The sequence below is a fragment of the Schistocerca gregaria genome, chromosome 2, assembly GCF_023897955.1.
Source record: "Schistocerca gregaria isolate iqSchGreg1 chromosome 2, iqSchGreg1.2, whole genome shotgun sequence".
Taxonomy (NCBI): Eukaryota; Metazoa; Arthropoda; class Insecta; order Orthoptera; family Acrididae; genus Schistocerca; species Schistocerca gregaria.
The window spans coordinates 560,937,540-560,957,240 of record NC_064921.1 but is presented as its reverse complement, the minus strand read 5'-3'; the positions used below and the strand labels follow the sequence as shown (position 1 = coordinate 560,957,240).

The 19,701-nt window shown below is 40.3% G+C and overlaps 1 protein-coding gene across 4 annotated transcripts in view; it reads left to right on the top strand.

The window, feature by feature from the left end:
- The first annotated feature begins 2,515 nt into the window (after positions 1-2,515).
- Positions 2,516-19,701, top strand: part of LOC126332426 (arylsulfatase G-like) — a 129,986-nt gene continuing 112,800 nt past the window's right edge. For 2 of the 4 annotated variants that reach the window (XM_049996605.1, XM_049996607.1), the window contains exon 1: positions 2,516-2,654. The gene's annotated coding sequence lies outside the window, so the exon portion shown is untranslated. The remainder of the gene's footprint in view (positions 2,655-19,701) is intronic. The other 2 variants (XM_049996608.1, XM_049996604.1) reach the window with 2 other exon arrangements.

The window sequence follows — 19,701 nt, the reverse complement described above, 5'->3', positions numbered from 1 at the left end:
CAGCTGGTTGAGAGTAGGGAGACACTCCAAAGGCGAAAACGAGACGTATGATGAGAAGTATTTATTGCTAGGCTAACCTCAATCAGCGGTGAAGAACGTCCACAGTGCGTGATGTTGTTTAACCCTTTTAGCCACTGACAGCATATAGTAAAACTATGTCTTTTATTGTCTGTCCAGAAGAACTTTGCTAAAGCCCTTTTAGCCTCTTACCAGATTTCACACATGATTGGTAAATACAAGAAACTAAACATGGTTGCAGTAATAAATAAACAAATTCTGTTATTATCACCAACAATTGATACAGTATCAACAATGGTGATTCATTTGCTCAATAGTTGAAAAGTGGTCCAACCTGTAATGACACAGTGCGTAGAAGAAAGTTAGCCATTTCTGGCGATTGAGTCGAGCGTTAATCGATAAATTGCGTAACAGGTGCTTGGCAATTCAGGTGGACGAAGCCACTGATATAGGTAAATTTGCTCGTTTGATTGCTTATGTTCGTTTCGTTGATGAGTTTAGCTTTCGAGAAGATTTAGTTTCCTCTCAACCAAAACTGAAAACAGCTACAGGGATATCATGAAATAGGTGCACTGGAGTATACACAGACGAATCTCGCTCTATGTCTGGAATTCATGGTGGACTGCAGGCGAAAGTTAAAGCTGTAGTAGATCCTTATTCAGCCTGCACTCACTGCATGCACATCGGGAGGCTACGGCGCTAAAGCACTTGGTCCGCACATCGTTGAAGTGCTGCAAACAGTTATGGAAACAGTTAACATTACTAAGGCAAAATCTATAAATTCAAGGCTTTCTAGAGTGCTGTGTGATGAGATGGGTGCTTAACACACTCAGTTGCTGTTCTTTAGTAATGCTCAATGGCTTTAGAGGGGTAAAGTACTAAGAGAATGTTTGAATTGAGGAGTGAGGTATTCGGTGTCTTAAAGGAGATAACTCACTCTCTGGCAAATTGTTTCAGTAACGGAGATTTTCGAATAAAAATGGACTACCTCACTGACATTTATGCGAAACTAAATATTCTTAACACTTCACTTCAAGGTAATCAGGCAACTGTACTAACTTGGAACGAAAAAGTGAAGGTGTTCACAAAGAAATTTGAGCTGTGGCAAAATCGAATCAAAAGTAGCATGCTATTAATGTTCCCCGCTCTAGTGTCACTGATAATCCAGTGCTTCCAGTGGAGATAAAAGCCTACCTTCATCATCTTGAAACACTTAAACTTCACTTCGAAAAGCGTTTTAGAGACGATTCTGATAAATTTAACTGGATTAAAAATCCTTTAAAAATGCTCCTGGACTATGATGTCTACATATAAATGAGCAAGATCGACTTAGCTGATCTCATTTGTGATACCTCACTGAAGAGTAAATTTAATGACGTGTCTTTGTTGGCGTTTTCGATAGCAAGGCATTCCCAACTCTTTCAAAACAGCCTACGTGTCCGAGTCTGTTTCTTTTTTTTCTTCGTTTTGGCAGCTATGAAGTCGAATAACGTTCCATAGTTAAATGTAAACAAAAAAACTTAAATGTGACTTTGTAATCTAAATTTTAATGCTCTTGTAGTTCTTGTTTGCTGAATTGTAAACAATGTTCATTTAATAATTTTCGAATAAATGAAAAAGTGATACAGATAAACAGTTTTCTCGTATTTCCGTTATAATAATTCATATAGTTTTGTTTTCTGTTGCGTAAAATCCTTCTAAATGGAATTTTTCAACACAGAGAATAAGGCAAAGAAAATATAAAAAAGACAATTCTTATTAACAAAATAGTTTGGGGGCGATACTGTTTTTCCTTGTGAAGGACGCCCAGACGAAAAAACTTTGAGAATCACTGGTGTACATAATATTAGTAAAAGTTCTATCTATAATTTACTAGTAATAGTACTGAGTATGCCGCTACTAAAATGCTTTTTATTCGTCACAGTACACGTCGTTCATTTCTTGGTTAAAATATGGATGTGGTGTCTGCATGTAAGTTTCACCAAACCCATCTTCTTCCTCACTGTTGCTGTAAAAAAGAAAAAAGTTGTTTGGGGGACCATGCACAGGCATCTGGCGTCCAGTAACACTAACCAATGGCACTTCAGTGCAGAAGGAAAATGGGGAAAGACTGTTTCCCCCACGACCACCTAGTATATATTTCCCTGGTCTCCTCCCTACACCTTGCAAGAATTTTTCATAAGCGCCCATTGGACAATCCGTGGTACAACCTGCGATTCAGGATTTGTCATTGGTAGTACTGGTGCCTGAGCACCATCTTGTCCCTGTGGCTACGAAAAATATGAAATTGATTGTGAAGGTTTTAAAAGTAGCATACGTTTATTTACATTTCGTATTATATGAAATCAAGAATTGAAATCTAAGGTGCCTTAATTAAATTATAGCGTAAAATCTCTGTACACTAATTTGCTATTCGCACACATATTGCGTTCTATGTCTGTAAGTGCTTCGCCAGGAAGCCGTGGTTCAGCACGAATTGAACGTGGGTTTCACTTCGTAAGTTGGTAATCCTGTATATTGAGGCGTAGATGTCAAGGCTGCAGCGTGCCAGAGGAGGTTAGAATTACAATAAGAGGTTGTCGTTTCGTCGTGTGCTTCACTATAACGCTCGTTCCCTTCAGATGAGGATATATAAGGTGCACTCATTGTATTAGTTAATAGTAAACATTGTAAATCTTTATTACTCGTGATAAATAGTAGTAGTTGTCCACCAATGAATAGATTAGTTAGCCTATGGTACATCGCAAGTACGCAATTAAAGAATTCGTGTTATGAGCGGTATTCGTACAAGTTACCCTAAACTAAAGAACGAGACGCTTGCCTATACCCTTCTTACCTACGTGCTTCATAAGCAACACGAGCAAACTCTGCCACTAGGTTATACAGGCACTTAACGCGGCGCGCATTTTAAATAGGTACCACCACTGCACAGAAAAAGATAAGTCCCTGGAGTATTTCTCTAACATGTAATTTGTATGCTGTTTATAGCAGATGAGTAACTTCTTTCAAATCATAACGTAGTAGTGTGTGTCACGCTAAAATAGGGGCAAAAATCAGAACTGAGACAAATTTTAAGACGGGGTTTAGTTTGATTCTATAAACGTAGAAAGTAGTTTCTACTCATCTGAAGCCTTTTTATTCCAAATCTGTTCGTAAATGGATGGACAGAGTTCGATAGGATTGTCAGCACGCGATAGTTCTGAGATTATTTTTCCGGAATTTGTTGATTCTTAACATTCTCAGAATTTTTCGCGTACCGGTTATCACCCGAGAATCAGAATGAGAATTTAGTAGGGGTTGACATAGTGGTTTTATTCCCTGTTTTTTAGAATTTGATAAATAGAAACCGGGAAATATATTCGGTGACAGCGTACTTTCATAGGCATCACTTCTTCCAGCTCATAGAGTGTTTTTCTCGCGCAGTAGCTAAAAACGACATACTATGTTCGCTACACCCCCGTACTAAGATGGTAGACGGGAAACTATTAATATTTGTCCATGCAGAAAAGTGATTTATGTGTGTTACACATTTCTTTTTATATCGTTCAGCACAATGACATGACGGTTTTGTAATGGCGAATTACTGAGTCACAAAAGCATCTTCAACGTGATGCATCCAATAAGCCTATTTTAACTATTCTGTTATCCATCGCGAGTCAGAGTCGTGTTTAACTATTTTAGCAGTCTTGCAAAAGTTTTTGTCCCTTGCTTGCGTCTAAAAGAAGTCATAATGTTAGAGTACCTGTACAAAAGTTGTAGGGAAGGGGGGAAGAGATAGAGTTATGGGAAATAACGTCCGCCACACATCAAAAGTGGCTTGCGGACTAGGTTTTTTTAGATCAAGAGTGGCGTTCACTTGCAGAAATGCACTTCCCCCACCAAGATCGCTTTTTGCTCTTCAGTTTATAGAACGTGGTTTTCAGCAGCTGAAATTTCGTGACTCGTAGACTTTGTTATGTCTTTTTGTGTCGTTTTTAATGTCAGTTTCCGGCAAGAGTGAGAAGTCCGCTAGCAGTTTTGTACGATGGTAACTGTTCAGAATAAGTTTTGCTGTATCCTCATGACTTGCATATTTTACGTTTTCCGATCAGGAACCTCTACTCTACAACCTTTGATTGCAGGACATGAACGTCTAGAGCCATCTGTGTACTGGAGGAAAGAATAAACCTCTTAACTGACGAGAGGTGCGATCGACTGGTTGAAACTATCTATAGGCCTACGGTGATATAGGTTAAAATCCCCCCCCCCCCCCCCAAAAAAATAAAGAAAATAAAAAACCGCAATTTTGTATGACACTCGATAGTGTTAAAAAAAATCGCGTTTTACAGTCTGGTTGCGTGGTGTAATGGATACGTTAACAGTTTCACATGTAAATTGTGGGCTCCAATCTTTTTTTTATTTTCAAATCTTTATCGATATGACTGTGATCATAAGTTTTATTCAATTAACTGTTGAAAATGTAATTTTCTAATACCATTCCTTTGTCAATAATTCTAATCATAATACCAGCTTCTTCATATGCTCTCATTTTCCTTCCTAACATTCTTTCTCCATTTGCAATATTTGTACGTATGTTTTTAATTAATTTTATATTTTAATTTCGTTTTTTTCTCACCGTGATTTTTCGTCCACATTATTGCGTTCATTATATCTATTTCTCATTTTACTTGAATTTCGTTTTACTTATAAACCCGTCTTTCATTTAAATTTTCATCTGTGTTATTTTGTCCACAGTGCAATAGGTATTTAGGTTGTGTTTTAAACGTTAGTGTGACGATTACTATGCAAAAAAGAATTGCGCATCTGGTAACAAAAATATATTTTTTCACACCATTGCACAAATATAAATTGGTTATTTCGTCTTTTGTTTTTAACTGATAGGTTGGAATTTTCAAATAATTGAATATTATAACAGAGAAATATAATTAAACTGGTATTTACAAAAATTCCGATTGGAAGAAGAATAATACAAAGAAAAAATGAAACAAATGAAAAAGTTCGTACGGTGATTAAAACAATGTGACAAAGGAATAAAAATAAAAAAATACTTTTGAATCCATCAGTTGAATAAAAATCACGATAAAAGTCATTTTGATAAAGATTTGAAAATAATAATAAAAGAAACTCTTTGCACCTGTCAAGGTTCGAGCGCACAAGCCCCTACAAGTGAAACTGTTATGCTATCCGTTATACCACGCAACCAGACTCTAAAACGCAACTTTGTTAACGCTGTTGAGTGTCACACAAAATTCCGATATTTTTCGTCAATTCCTTGTTAATCAGTGCCCACTCGAGCGAATGGCTGCAGTGTGTGATACCTGGGATCTTAACCTACATCACCGTATGGATTGTTTCAAAAAGTCGATCGCACCGCTGGGTACCTCTCCTTTTGAACGCAACTCTGCACATTGTACTTCAAGCTGTTTACGGAACGCTGTGGCTAGGTACACTGTTCAGTCTACCTCGTACATGCCACAAAGAGTAACTTTAAGCTATGACAGTGTGTGCAGAGCCGTATCGAAGATGTTGTTGTTGTGGTCTTCAGTCCTGAGACTGGTTTGATGCAGCTCTCCATGCTACTCTATCCTGTGCAAGCTTCTTCATTTCCCAGTAGCTACTGCAACCTACATCCTTCTGAATCTGCTTAGTGTAGTCATCTCTTGGTCTCCCTCTACGATTTTTACCCTCCACACTGCCCTCCAATACGAAATTGGTGATCCCTTGATGCCTCAGAACATGTCCTACCAACCGATCCCTTCTTCTGGTCAAGTTGTGCCACAAACTTCTCTTCTCCCCAATCCGATTCAATACTCCCTCATTAGTTATGTGATCTACCCATCTAATCTTCAGCATTGTTCTGTAGCACCACATTTCGAAAGCTTCTATTCTCTTCTTGTCCAAACTATTTATCGCCCACGTTTCACTTCCATACATGGCTACACTCCAACCAATACTTTCAGAAACGACTTCCTGACACTTAAATCTATACTCGATGTTAACAAACTTCTCTTCTTCAGAAACGCTTTCCTTGCCATTGCCAGTCTACATTTTATATCCTGTCTACTTCGACCGTCATCACTTATTTTGCTCCCCAAATAGCAAAACTCCTTTACTACTTTAAGTGTCTCACTTCCTAATCTAATTCCCTCAGCATCACCCGACTTAATTCGACTACATTCCATTATCCTCGTTTTGCTTTTGTTGATGGTCATCTTATATCCTCCTTTCAAGACACTATCCATTCCGTTCAACTGCTCTTCCAAGTCCTTTGCTGTCTCTGACAGAATTACGATGTCATTGGCGAACCTCAAAGTTTTTATTTCTTCTCCATGGACTTTAATACCTACTCCGAATTTTTCTTTTGTTTCCTTCACTGCTTGCTCAATATACAGATTGAATAACATCGGGGATATACTACAGCTCTGTCTCATTTCCTTCCCAAACACTGCTTCCCTTTCATGTCCCTCGACTCTAATAACTGCCATCTGGTTTCTGTACAAATTGTAAGTAGCCTTTCGCTCCTTGTGTTTTACCCCTGCCACCTTTAGAACTGGAAAGATAGTATCAGTCAACATTGTCAAAAGGTGTCTCTAAGTCTACAAATGCTAGAAACGTAGGTTTGCCCTTCCTTAATCTAGCTTCTAAGATAAGTCGTAGGGTCAGTATTGCCTCACGTGTTCCAACATTTCTACGGAATCCAAACCGATCTTCCCCGAGGTCGGCTTCTACTAGTTTTTCCATTCATCTGTAAAGAACTCGCGTTAGTATTTTGCAGCTGTGACTTATTAAACTGATAGTTCGGTAATTTTCACATCTGTCAACACCTGCTTTCTTTGGGATTGGAATTATTATATTCTTCTTGAAGTCTGAGGGTATTTCGTCTGTCTCATACATCTTGCTCACCAGATGGTAGAGTTTTGTCAGGACTGGCTCTCCCAAGGCCGTCAGTAGTTCCAATGGAATGTTGTCTACTCCAGGAGCCTTGTTTCGACTCAGGTCTTTCAGTGCTCTGTCAAACTCTTCACGCAGTATCGTATCTCCCATTTCATCTTCATCCACATCCTCTTCCATTTCCATAATATTGTCCTCAAGTACATCGCCCTTGTATAGACCTTCTATATACTCCTTCCACCTTTCTGCTTTCCCTTGTTTGGTTAGAACTGGGTTTCCATCTGAGCTCATAATATTCATACAAGTGGTCCTCTTTTCTCCAAAGGTCTCTTTAATTTTCCTGTAGACAGTATCTATCTTACCCCTAGTGAGATAAGCCTCTTCATCCTTACATTTGTCCTCTAGCCATCCCTGCTTAGCCATTTTGCACTTCCTGTCGATGTCATTTTTGAGACGTTTGTATTCCTTTTTGCCTGCTTCATTTACTGCATTTTTATATTTTCTCCTTTTATCGATTAAATTCAATATTTCTTCTGTTACCCAAGGATTTCTACGAGCCCTCGTCTTTTTACCTACTTGATCCTCTGCTGCCTTCACAAGATATGGCAAGGCAAGTGTAGGCTCACAGAAGCCACAAACTGACCCGAAAAAGAAAGAGAAAAAATTTTAAGAAAGAAAAATGCAATCATTCAAGAGTGAACAGGGGATAGGTTATTTTACCTATCTCTCAAGTTCCTGTCTTACCCGTACCTCGCCCTCGCCTCACGTCTATAACCCTTTCTACCTTACAATTTTATCTGATATGTACCAATTACCATACATTATTACGTGTAGAATCATGTAAAAATACTGAAAAAAATTCGCATAGTTATAGTTTGTTCAAGAAGTCACCTGCATTATCGTGCTACTCAAAAATCAAACATGTACAAACGTTGGTAGCATTTCATGGAAGTGTCTAGACACTTTACATACCTTAAGTGAAAGATTCTCAGTCTAAAATGAGACAGGAATTTCCTTAAACCAATGAAATGTAGGAAAACAGAATGCATTTATCTCGGTAACGCATGGCTTTGTCTTGTCGTTGAAGTTTTAAATGATCTGTTGTACTGTGGAGGGCACAGCATGAAATAAAACAGCTGCCAAACGGAAGCTGGGAGCTCGCACCATCGTTGCAGTCTGGAGTAACGCAGAAATGTGATGTAGCTGAAACACAAAAAAATTATAATCGAACCCGCACGATTGTGCGAGCCAGAGTGGAAAGGGATAAAAGCACACTGATGTCATATTGCCATTTATACGCGAGTCAGTCAATGAGTAGTGCAACAGATTTTTTTCTGAACGCAGGTTGGTTTTATTCAGGATTTTAGTACACCATACTGTAGCCCACTCTTTTAGCTACAAAACCATATATTATCAACATAATATCTATTCAATGCAACAGCCTTACGCCATGTTACTGGGAGGCCCGCATAGTACCACTCTATTGATCGACAGTGGAGCTGGACCCTTCGTGCATTAAAAACCTCCCCGTTATCCATGCACTACTTTTTGGCGAGTGCATCCTTCATTGGACTAAACAGATGGAAGGAGCGAGATCTGGGCTGTAGGGTGGATGGGGGAGCAACAGGCCAATGAAGGTTTCTGAGTTCCTGTTGGGTGTGCAGACAGACCTCCATTGACATGGAGAAGGAGAAGTTCGTTTGCACTTTTGTGGCGACGAACACACTCAAGTCGTTTCTTCAATGTCCTGAGGGTAGCGCGATGCGCTTCCGAGTTGATCGTTGCACCACGAGGGAGGACATCGAACAGAATAACCCACTGAGAGTCCCAGAAGACCGTCACCATGACTTTACAGGCTGAGCGTATGGCTTTGAACTTTTTCTTTCGAAGACAGGTGGTGTGGTGCGACTCCATGGATTGCCGTTTTATTTCCAGTTCGAAGTGATGAATCGATGTTTCACGGCTTGCATCAATGGTCGACGAAAAATTGTCACTCTCATCCTCGTAACATGCAAGCATTTCTGCAGAGGCAGACCTTTATTGTCTTCTCTTAAGCGACGACGAACCAAGTGAGAACACACTTTTGATTTCCCCAACTGTTGGGCAAGTGTGTCATTACCACCAACAGAGATATCCAGTTTAGCAGCAAGGTGTCTGACTGTAGGTTAGAGATTAGTTTAGATTAGTACTTGTTCCATAGATCATGAATACGATATTGTATATAATAATGTGGAACGTGTCAGGTTAATAAAAGGTGTCCATACAAGATATTATATTAAACAAAATATTACATGACACTTAATATTTTTATTTTATTTTATTTTTTTGCAGATGGGAGGGGGGGGGCGGAATTACCCACTTACTATATCCAAAAATTCATCTAATGAGTAGGAGGAGTTGCCATAAAGAAATTCTTTTAATTTCCTTTTAAATGCTATATGGCTATCTATCAGACTTTTGATGCTATTAGGTAAGTGACCAAAGACTTTTATGGCAGCATAATTTACCCCCTTCTGACCCAAAGTTAGATTTAACCTTAAGTAGTGAAGATCATCCTTTTTCCTAGTGTTGTAGCAATGTACACTGCTATTACTTTTGAATTAGTTCGGATTGTTAATAAGAAATTTCATAAGTGAATATGTGAGGCTACAGTGAAGATCTCTAGCTCTTTAAATAAGTGTCTGCAGGATGATTTTGGATGAGCTCCAGCAATTATTCTGATTACACGCTTTTGTGCAATGAACACGATTTTACTCAATGATGAGTTACCCCACATTATGACGCCATACGGAAGCAGAGAATGAAAGTAGGCGTGGTAAGCTAGTTTATTGTGATGTATGTCGCCAAAATTTGCAATGATCCTAACATCATAAGTAGCTGAATTCAAACGTTTCAGCAGATCTTCAGTGTGTTTTTTTCTCCTCAACCCTTCATCAATGCATACACATAGAAATTTCGAATATTCTACCTTAGCTACCGATTTCTGTTGGAAGTCTACGTTTATTAATGGTGTCATTCCATTTACTGTGTGGAACTGTATGTACTGTGTTTTTTCAGAGTTTAATGAGAGCCCCTTTGCAGAGAACCACTTGATGATTTTCTGAAAAACATCGTTTGCTATTTCACCAGTTAATTCTTGTCTACTGAGTGTGATAGCTATACTTGTATCATCGGCAAAAATTACCAGCTGTGCATCTTCGTGAATATAGAATGGCAAGTCATTAATATATATTAAGAACAGCACAGGACTCAAGACCGAACCTTGCGGCACCCCGTTCTTTATTGTTCCCCAATTTGAGAAATCAGCAGTTTTTGGATATTATGTGAACTGCTTATTTCAAATTTCTGCACTCTTCCAGTTAGGTACGATTTAAACCATTTGAGCGCTGTCCCATTCATACCACAGTACTTGAGCTTATCTAGAAGTATTCAATTACTTTTTCAAGCATTTTGGATAAGGCAGTCAGAAGAGAGATTGGGCGGCAGTTGTTGACATCATTCGTATCCCCTTTTTTATGCAGTGGTTTGACAAATGGCATACTTCAGTCTATCTGGGAAAATACCCTGCTTCAGATAGCTATTACATATGTGGCTACGAATCTCGCTTATCTCTTGGGAACAAGCTTTTATTATCCTGTTGGAAATGCCATCGCCGGCCGTTGTGACCGAGCGGTTCTAGGCCCTACAGTCTGGAACCACGCGACCGCTACGGACGCTGGTTCGAATCCTGCCTCGGGCATGGGTGTGTGTGATGCCCTTAGGTTAGTTAGGTTTAATTAGTTCTAAGTTCTAGGGAACTGATGACCTTAGAAGTTAAGTCCCGTAGTGCTCAGAGCCATTTGAAATGCCATCAATTCCATGTAAGATTTTATTCTGTGATCACGTTAAACGAGAGTGTTCGCATGTTTCAACATTGCAAGGGTCACAGCTGTGTGCTGCTGTCCGCTACGCAGGAGATAGGACAGATTTGCGCAACCTTGTTGTGATGATAACAGACTGCTCGCACAATGACTCGCACTTTTGTGCACTGCCGTAGATATTCTGCAAGCGCCAAGAATATCTGCGATGCTCAGGTTTCCCAACAAAAGAAACTTAATGACAGCTCTCTGCTTGGAACTCTCTTTCATTATAGACGCCAATTTGAAGAGTATGTATAGCGTCGATATGCATTGGAACTTCCTGAAATTATAAGGGCTGAAGCGTGAGTATTTCACGATACCCCACAATATATTCCGAATTTTTTCAATCGAAATCTGCCGAGAAAAAAGTATGTTGCGTTACTTATTGAACGCACCTCGTGCAGCGTCATTTCATCCATACAGCATCGCAAAGAAATGACTGCTACTGAACATATACCTATTGCTAACTTGATTAACGTGGCAAGAATGCACCTGATTCACACAAATGATGACTACATAGCTCGCTCATGTTCAAAAATGTAGTACTTGTTTATATTTTGTTACAATATTGTAGGATTTCAAGTGGTATCCAAGAGGCAACCGAGAGAAAAGGAATAGGTGGGGATAGGAAGGAATGGCGAGATCGAGGAGTTTTGCAACAGAGATGCGGTGACAGCTGTAGGATCCCACAACAAAAGAAGAGCATGTCAAAGATCGTCATGAGGGTCCGAAGCTTCTACAGTGTATGAGAGAAGGCTTCCGATTTTACCCAATTTCTGCTGATGGATGACTGGTACGAGATTCGACATTGGAGGAAGCAAGAAAGAAAGGAGGTAGGTATACAGGATGTTACAAAAAGGTACGGCCAAACTTTCAGGAAACATTCCTCGCACACAAAGAAAATTTGTTATGTGGACATGTGTCCGGAAACGCTTACTTTCCATGTTAGAGCTAATTTTATTACTTCTCTTCAAATCACATTAATCATGGAATGGAAACACACAGCAACAGAACGTACCAGCGTGACTTCAAACACTTTGTTATAGGAAATGTTCAAAATGTCCTCCGTTAGCGAGCGTACATGCGTTCACCCTCCGTCGCATGGAATCCCTGATGCGCTGATGCAGCCCTGGAGAATGGCTTATTGTATCACAGCCGTCCACAATACGAGCACGAAGAGTCTCTACATTTGGTACATGGGTTGCGTAGACAAGAGCTTTCAAATGCCCCCATAAATGAAAGTCTGTTGTTGAGAAGCGTACGAACACTTCTACTGAAATGTGCAGGAGCTCCATTGTGCATGAACCACATGTTGTGTCGTACTTGTGTAAAGGCACATGTTCTAGCAGTACAGGTAGAGAATCCCGTATGAAATCATGATAACGTGCTCCATTGAGCGTAGGTGGAAGAACATGGGGCCCATTCAAGACATCACCAACAATGCCTGCCCAAACGTTCTAAGTCTTCCCCAGTCGCGAGTCAGACGCTGATCAATTGCTTCGAACGTCTTCCTGTCGGGACACCTTCGTTCTGGAAATCTGTCTAGATACAAACATACCGAGCCACGGCTATTGTCCCGTGCTAATCCATACATCAAATGGGCATCCGCCAACTCCGCATTTGTAAACATTGCACTGACTGCAAAACCACGTTCGTGATGAACACTAACCTGTTGATGCTACGTACTGATGTGCTTGTTGTTAGTACTGTAGAGCAACGAGTTGCATGTCAACACAAGCACCGAAGTCAACATTACCTTCCTTCAATTGGGCCAACTGGCGGTGAATCGAGGAAGTACAGTACATACTGACGAAACTAAAATGAGCTCTAACATGGAAATTAAGCGTTTCCGGACACATGTCCACATAACATCTTTTCTTTATTTGTGTGTGAGGAATGTTTCCTGAAAGTTTGGCCGTACCTTTTTGTAACACCCTGTATACAGGGTGGAGAAAAATTGTGTCACGAAATTGTAACACTTGATAGCTGATGCCTGTAGGAACAAAAATTACTAATGTTGTGTAGATCGGTAACGCACAATTTTTAAACTTCGGAAACTTGGCGCCACGCGCTCCGATTGGCCGCGGGATTGCCCTGTTGCGGTATGCTCTGGACAAGAGAATCAGCAAGACCTATACGTCAACCGACGAACGGCAACAGGGCAATTCCACGGTCAATTGAAGCGTGTAGCGCCAAGTGTACGTAGTTTAAAAATGGTGTGTTTTCGACCAACACAACATCAGTAACTTTAGTTCCTACTAGCAGCTGTTATCCAGGTTTAAAATTTCGTGACTCAATTTTTCTCCACCCTGTATAATTTACTAGCCCCTCTCGTCAGGACTGGCGCCTAGGATTTTCGTGTCCCTGGTTTCTTTGGATAAAATCATTTTTTAAGAAGTGTTTTTATTATTTAAAGCCTTCCGCGAACTCTTTCGTAACCCTGACATAATCTAATGAACGGCCAACTTTTACTCTATTACGAGCATAGTTGCTCCGACGAGCCGCTCGTTCCACTCTTAGTTCTCAAACAACCTCTAACGCTTCCAGAAATGCTCAATGACCGCTCTGCTTGGGCAATAGTAACAGGCAAAGTGCAGAAAATCTGGAAGGCTACAATTACATTTAGAAACTTCGCCAGAAGATGATGGGTACGAAACTCATCGAAACGTTGCGACAAGACGACGCCACCACTCGGCTGATAACCCGAGAAGATTTCATCAATTTAGAAACATGTTATTAAAATTGCGCTTACAGACAGCATCGAGAATGTGCAGAGGGGGAACTGTTCACACAGAAAATTAGCTGCAAAAATCTTGTTTGACGTAAAAATTTCATCTTTATAAATCGTGCTTGTTAGCGTCTACGCCGTGCAAAGGCGCCATTTTAGATGTAGATTTTAAAACTTTCTTTCAGTCCCCATTTAGTGAGGCAACGGGCCGGCGGGCTACTTTTGCCCTGCATAACCCACTCTCTCGCACTTCACCCCTACTCACACTGCCCGCACCCCAGCCCCTCCCCCCCCCCCCCCCCTCACCCCCTTCCCCCACAACTTTGATCCTGCCTTCAGCTAGTACTTTTGCTCTGCAACTTGACCCTCCCTTACTAAAAGCTCGAATAGTTTATGGAAAGGAAACCAGGTAACGTCTTTGACACCCACCAATATTTTTGCATGTGAATGATCCAGCATCTTCAAAACACAAATAAAACGTGAGACAGCTGTGTACGGCAACTGATGGCAGCAATATTTTTCAATAATTCTTCGTTTTATTAAACTTATTTACAAAATTCTAAAATTTTCTAAATCTGCTGTAAATAATTACCGAAATGTACTTTTACAGGAGTGGAAGGCACATGTTTTGTAGTTCTGCCAGGACTGTGGGATCACTTCGGTCAGGCTCTCAAGTGCATGCATTGTCCTTAATGGCAAGAAGAGTTGTCAATACAGGATGTTGCCCACCTAATTGACATATACCACAGTGACATTACTCAGACATTCGACCACTATCATGAGATGTTGAAAATTGTAATGGTCACCCACAGCCAACAACGCCAGCTAATTATTGCTACCTGTACCACAATTTATGTCTTGTAGGTATCCCAAAGAGAAGACAATGGGACTGCACTTTGCCTTTTTGGAGGCAACTGAAATGGCTGTTTGGCTAAAACATTACACAATCTTCTCCACACAATCAATTTGGACTCCATGCATCAATTGCAAATGACAGTACAACCCTCCTCTCTCCCTATCCAGCACCACGGTGTACGTAGGAGTATTAGGAAGCAGAGTGGATGTTGGCCTTCGTGCATAACCTATTTGCAATTTCCTAAGGACTCCATTGCCCCCACGTAATGTTGGAGCTCTCAATAATCAGCAAACCCACCATCTGCACTTGTTCGGATCTTTCAGAGGGAGACACTCCAGTCCCAATACACAAAACTGATATTTTTTCAGCAGTGGGGACGACTGAAACCTATATATAAGATGTAAGGGGACAACTGTGTGGCCAGTACTCGTGATTGTCTTGAAATCAGGGATTTGCCGTTTGCCACTGTTCATCATTCATAGAGAGATGAGTGTCAACCAACCAGGACAGTTTTATAAAAGGTCCTGGGACAACAGGAATCCCAAGCAATGCTAGAGGCTGTAAGGAAGCAGCTAGAGCTTTTGCTGAAGGTGTGTTAGCCCTTCACTATCCTGAGGCACATATAAGGGATTTTTCTATGCACATTCCTGGCAAGACAGTTTTCTGCATGATCGACCTTGTTCACATTATTTACTGTGTACTCTGTGCACTGGAATACATCCACAACTGCTGTTTCCACTTCATTTGGATACAGTGGGTTTCTTGAAATACCATTTGGACTGTGCAGGGTATCTGGTACTTCATTGAAAATATATATATATTAAAAAAGATACTGTGACTTACCAAACGGGAAAGTGCTGGTAGATAGACACAATAAAAAACTCACAAACAGACACACAAATATCAAGCTTTCGCAACCCACTGTTGCTTCATCAGGAAAGAGGGAAGGAGAGGGAAAGACGAAAGAATGTGGGTTTTAAGGGAGAGGGAAAGGAGTCATTCCAATCCCGTGAGCGGAAAGACTTACCTTAGGGGGAAATAGAGACAGGTATACACTCAGACGCACACACACACACACACACACACACACACACACACACACACACACACACACATATCTATCCGCACATACACAGACAGGTATATATATATATATATATATATATATATATATATATATATATATATATAGAGAGAGAGAGAGAGAGAGAGAGAGAGAGAGACAGGTTTCAGATAGATTATATAATGATAAGACAGAGATTTAGGAACCAGGTTTTAAATTGTAAGACATTTCCAGGGGCAGATGTGGACTCTGACCACTATCTATTAGTTATGAACTGTAGATTAAAACTGAAGAAACTGCAAAAAGGTGGGAATTTATGGAGATGGAACCTGGATAAACTGACTAAACCAGAGGTTGTACAGAGTTTCAGGGAGAGCATAAGGGAATAATTGACAAGGATGGGGGAAAGAAATACAGTAGAAGAAGAATGAGTAGCTTTGAGGGATGAATTAGTAAAGGCAGCAGAGGATCAAGTAGGTAAAAAGACGAGGGCTAGTAGAATTCCTTGGGTAACAGAAGAAATATTGAATTTAATTGATGAAAGGAGAAAATATAAAAATGCAGTAAATGAGGCTGGCAAAAAGGAATACAAACGTCTCAAAAATGAGATCAACAGGAAGTGCAAAATGGCTAAGCACGGCTGGCTAGAGGACAAATGTAAGAATGTAGAGGCTTATCTCACTAGGGCTAAGATAGATACTGCCTACAGGAAAAATAAAGAGACCTTTGGAGAAAACAGAACCACTTGTATGAATATCAAGAGCTCATATGGAAACCCAGTTCTAAGCAAAGAAGGGAAAGCAGAAAGGTGGAAGGAGTATATAGAGGGTCTATACAAGGGCAATGTACTTGAGGGCAATGTTATAGAAATGGAAGAGGATGTAGATAAAGATGAAATGGGAGATATACTGCGTGAAGAGTTTGACAGAGCACTGAAAGACCTAAGTCAAAACAAAACCCCAGGGGTAGACAACATTCCATTAGAACTACTGACAGCCTTAGGAAAGCCAGTCCTGACAAAACTCTACCAGCTGGTGAACAAAATGTATGAGACAGGCGAAATACCCTCAGACTTCAAGAAGAACATAATAATTCCAATCCCAAAGAAAGCAGGCGTTGACAGATGTGAAAATTACCGAACTATCAGTTTAATAAGTCACGTATACAAAATACTAACGCGAATTCTTGATAGATGAGTGGAAAAACTGGTAGAAGCCGACCTCCGGGAAGATCGGTTTGGATTCCATAGTAATATGGGAACACATGAGGCAATACTGACCCTAAGACTTATTTTAGAAGCTAGATTAAGAAAAGGTAAATCTACGTTTCTAGCATTTGTAGACTTAGAGAAAGCTTTTGACAATGTTGACTGGAATACTCTCTTTCAAATTCTAAAGATGGCAGGTGTCAAGTACAGGGAGCGAAAGGCTATTTACAATTTGTACAGAATCCAGATGGCAATTATAAGAGTCGAGGGACATGAAAGGGAAGCAGTGGTTGGGAAGGGAGTGAGACAGGGTTGTAGCCTCTCCCCGATGTTATTCAATCTGTATATTGAGCAAGCAGTAAAGGAAACTAAAGAATAATTTGGAGTAGGTATTAAAATCCATGGAGAAGAAATAAAAACTTTAAGGTTTGCCTATGTCATTGTAATTCTGTCACAGACAGCAAAGGACTTGGAAGAGCTGTTTAACGGAATGGACAGTGTCTTGAAAGGAAGATATAAGATGAACATCAACAAAAGCAAAACGAGGATAATGGAATGTAGTCGAATTGAGTCGGCTGACGCTGAGGGAATTAGATTAGGAACTGAGACACTTAAAGTAGTAAAGGTGTTTTGCTATTTGGGGAGCAAAATAACTTATGATGGCCAAAGTAGAGAGGATATAAAATGTAGACTGGCAATGGCAAAGAAAGCGTTTCTGAAGAAGAGAAATTTGTTAACATTGAGTATAGATTTAAGTGTCAGGAAGTCGTTTCTGAAAGTATCTGTATGGAGTGTAGCCATGTATGGAAGTGAAACAAGGACAATAAATAGTTTAGACAAGAAGAGAATAGAAGCTTTCGAAATGTGGTGCTACAGAAGAATGCTAAAGATTATATGGGTAGATCACATAACTGATGAGGAGGTACTGAATAGGATTGGGGAGAGGAGTTTGTGGCACAACTTGACTAGAAGAAGGGACTGGTTGGTAGGACATGTTCTGAGGCATCCAGGGATCACCAATTTAGTAGTGGAGGACAGTGTGGAGGGTAAAAATCGTAGAGGGAGACCAAGAGATGAGTACACTAAGCAGATTCAGAAGTATGTGAAGGATGTAGGCTGCAGTACGTACTGGGAGATGAAGAAGCTTGCAAAGGAGAGAGTGGCGTGGAGAGCTGCATCAAACCAGTCTCAGGACTGAAGACCACAACAACATACATATATAAAAACAAAGATGATGTGACTTACGAAACGTAAGCCCTGGCATGTTGATAGACACACAAACATACACACAAAATTCAAGCTTTCGCAACCAGTGGTTGCTTCATCAGGAAAGAGGGAAGGAGAGGGATAGACAAAAGGATGTGGGTTTTAAGGGAGAGGGTAAGGAGTCATTCCAATCCCGGGAGCGGAAATACTTGTTTTAGGGGGAAAAAAAGGACAGGTATACACACAGACACAGATACACACACACACACACACACACACACACACACACACACACACACACACACACACACACACACACACACACACACACACATATACATCCACACATACACAGGCACAAGCAGACATTTCTGCTATTTCACTGAGCAAGACAGAGCACTATCCTACCTACAACAGCAATTCATCTACTGAAAATAGCAATTCCCTAGAATACGAGAACACAGCCTAGTTATTAACTCTCAAATTGTGCACCTGAGGCAACTGAAATGAAATTCCAGGCCACCTTATCAATGCAAAAGTTAACCTACCACCTCAAAGCTCATTTCTATCAATTTCCATTGACCACTTGACAGCCGGCCGCTGTGGCCGAGCAGTTCTATTTGCTTTAGTCTGGAACTGCGTGACCGCTACGGTTGCAGGTTCAAATAATGCCTCGGGCATGGATGTCCTTAGGTTAGTTAGGTTTAAGTTGTTCTAAATTCTAGGGGACTGATGACCTCAGATGTTAAGTCCCATAGTGCACAGAGCCATTTTAAACCCACTTGACAATTTTATATATAGAGTTTGCATGAAATTATGCATTATCGGCAGCATCTCAGAATGAATTTGTAAAAGGACTATCCAAGCTAGAAGACATGCTGCAGGAAGAAACCATCCTTCACCATAGTCAAAGACTGTGTGATTATCTTCTTCTCTTCCTAATGCACTACTCGCACTTACAGTGGACACATCATAAGCTACCACTGGTGCTGCATTACAACAATGTCAGAAGCTAGAAAAGGTATAAAAACATCAGGTATGGCATTTGGACCTCATAGTGCTGATCACTAAAGATATTTAACATGTTGATGGCAATTGGAGTGGATGAGCAGACAAACATCCTGCACTGAGGCCATTGCTAAGCAACTTGACATCGTTGCACTTCATGATGCTCAGGAAGGAAACAATGAACTAAAGACATTTGAAATATTTTCAGGAACACTGCTGCATCTTCAGATACCATACAGAAACATAGCAGTATATTATGACATAAAACCATATGAGTAATAAACGCAACTGTTCTTTACAGCTGATTTCTAACAGTAAGTAATTTCCTCTTTCCATAGCCTCACTTATTCAGAAGCAAGGGCTACTATATGAATTGTTAAAAAACCATTTGTGTGGCCAAATAATGTATTGAGAGTGATTGTGAGCCATGTATCCAGTAGTGAAATTCTTATCAGCACAACGATATAACTTGGCATGTTACAGCTCTGCTCAGTACATTACTGCACCAAGTCAATTATTTAAGCGGATCATTATCAGTGTCATTGCTTCTTTATTACCACACTTCCTGAGAGGAACTAACTATTTCTCTTCTTGCTCTGAAGCCTAACCAATGAAAGATGCAACAGCACTGACTGTAGCCAACATCTTTTTTCATGAGTGGATTGGATGCTTCAGTGCACCCTAATTAACAATGCTGATGTGGTGTGTTTCACCATGAATCATTTTGTTAGAATGAGTCTTACATAGATGCTCAATAAACTCCACTGGCAGACATTACAAGAGAGGCATGTGCATTGCATAGATGTTTACTACTGAAATTTCGAG